This window comes from Lampetra planeri, chromosome 1 (assembly GCF_965212315.1).
Source record: "Lampetra planeri chromosome 1, kcLamPlan1.2.h2, whole genome shotgun sequence".
Lineage (NCBI taxonomy): Eukaryota > Metazoa > Chordata > Hyperoartia > Petromyzontiformes > Petromyzontidae > Lampetra > Lampetra planeri.
In genome coordinates, this window is record NC_136107.1 from 5,177,259 (window position 1) to 5,179,613 (window position 2,355).

The 2,355-nt window shown below is 47.0% G+C and overlaps 1 long non-coding RNA gene across 1 annotated transcript; it reads right to left on the minus strand.

Annotated features, from left to right (window-relative positions):
• Positions 1 to 285: 285 nt before the first annotated feature.
• LOC144717672 (uncharacterized) lies at positions 286 to 2,109 on the minus strand. Its single transcript, XR_013585160.1, has 2 exons — positions 1,979 to 2,109; positions 286 to 1,566 (listed from the first exon to the last, which is right to left on the minus strand). It is a non-coding gene; the product is annotated as an uncharacterized LOC144717672 (long non-coding RNA).
• Between the last annotated feature and the right edge of the window lie 246 nt (positions 2,110 to 2,355).

Below are 2,355 nucleotides of genomic sequence, written 5' to 3' on the forward strand. Positions count from 1 at the left end.
GGACATATACCAAGTCCATCTCAGAGTCACCACACAGACCAATGCCGACTACAAATGGCTTTATGTTATGGGGAGAAAAGTCATTACACTAAGCTTCCATATTCATCGTTTCAAAATCTTTGAAGTCACTCAATCACAGGTTTTAAAAAAAAGGCGAATTCAATAGCCGTGACTTACGAGCCAAGGTAAGCAGTGAATGCAAGGCTTCCAACGCCAGAAGGGACGATTGCTTTTGCCCGACAGGCGTTGCATGGTTGAGCGACAAAATACAATACGTATACTGGGAAAGGTGTATCACACAAGCCATGCATCTGGCTGCAACAGTTTATTGGAATAGAATTTACTCAGGGTGTCAAGCAGCTTGCCTATCAGTGACATGCAGGTTTACTTATTGTTGTGCGTCTGCCTGCGCATTAATTTACATGCGTAAATTCCTTTGCAATAATTATTGGAGCACATATGGAATATAGTACCTTCGTGATAGCACTGCACTATAAGGTTCACAATTAGGGGGCAAAGTTGCACCTGCAATCCAAAAAAAAGAGCAATTCGCAGGTAAACCATGAAATTTTTACCAGATAACAATACAATGGCCTACTCATTTGGAAATGATACGATATTTCATTCACTGTTAAGCCGATGGCATGGATTTAACAGTAATACACCCCCAGTATTAACTTGGGCAGCCGGTCAGGTTCAGACCGCGAGCCTCTGCAACAAGCAGAGGATGTACTACCTGCGAGCCATGACACGACCTGCGATGTCGACTAACACATTTCCAAAACAGTTGGCGGCGTAACGATTGTTTTGGCAAGCCAGGTCACTCGTGCTCGTACGATGGGTTAAGTCGTGCGAGAGGCAACTTCCCCACGCGAGGAGAGACAAGGCTAGTCATCTTCCACATTTTCCACATGGTAGAGAAAGCTTCGTACAGAAATCAGCAGAGTATTTCGCAAGTAACCAAACATATCCACGCACACCCAGGTCTTGGCACATTTTCGATTAAAGGCTACATTGGCCACCGTTGGCCCTTTAGGCTATCCGTCCGGATAACGGGGACATTGCCATTCGCCACCCAATGTGCAGTACATAATCGCGCTGGGGCAAATTGAACAACCAATTTCGTTAGCACTACCGTGTTTAATGGGTCCTTTTCCCCGCACCTCAGCTTCGCATGGAATGTCTACATACGGTGCCAAATTACGTTCATACACAGCATTCCCACTGGGTGCCAAGTGGCCTTACTTGTCGTCAGCTTTGCACTCTCGGAGATGGCACTCAGCACCACTATCGCTTGTGCCCTCAGGCAATTTTTTGTCACCTCGCCACGATTTAGGTCTTCTTGGGATGCGGCACACGGCCGCCCCCCCTCCCCCCTCCTAATTAAAGTCACCACGCTCAAACGGTGCAATGTCGGACTGTGAACGACGAGTCAGAACAATGGCAGCAGAGTCTTGACTTCTGGACGCTCTCAGGCAAGGGCCCCCCCCCGCAGGATGGCGGTAGAGGCAGCCTCCTTGCTCTCGACCCCCACTGCCGAGACATGTCCGTTGATCTCGCTCGTCTCTGCTCCCCAACCAGACGACCACGGAAACCACACCAGGGGACTATTAATTTCCGACCCTGGCGTGCTGGAAATCAACATATACAGTAGTTCATCTTCTTGGTTCTTTCGGTAAAGTCACGTCGAAGGGAAATCATAAAAGAATAAAAATTAAACATAATAAAATACAATTCTCACGACGTTTCGGCCACAACGCAAGCAGCCGTCCTGAGAATTGTATTTTATGTTTTATTATTATTATTTTATTATTTCCCTTCTACGTGACTTTACCGAAAGAACCAAGAAGATGAATCCCTGCAGTCACGAAAGCTTTAAATCGAAAAATATACAGTAGTTTCAGAACTATAGGACCAGAGGCAGAGGCCACTTGTGATGCAAGCCGAATACTTACGGAGGGTAGCGCTGGATACTTACAGAATTCGGCTTGGCTGTTCTTCGCGGATCGCTCCTCTCTCCACTGCTAGCTGGGTGGTGTCCTGCTGCTGTTATCTCTTCCCGCATCTTCATTGTGTGGGAGGTGTTCCCCGGTTATTGTATGAAATTTGAGCTGAGTTTGGCATGTTTCATTGGTTAATTACCTGATACAATTAAGCCCCGCATCTATTCTGCATACAACAACGCACGCGTCTTTCTCCACGCGTTCTCAATTCAAATGAGACCACGCGATTCCTCCGCTAATCATTATTTGACTCAAAGCGCTTGCTGCACCGCTGATGAATTGGCCACCCTAAAGAGGCTCATGATTTCCATCATTTGGCGAACTCAGAACCAGCTCTTCCTCTGCCAGTTCA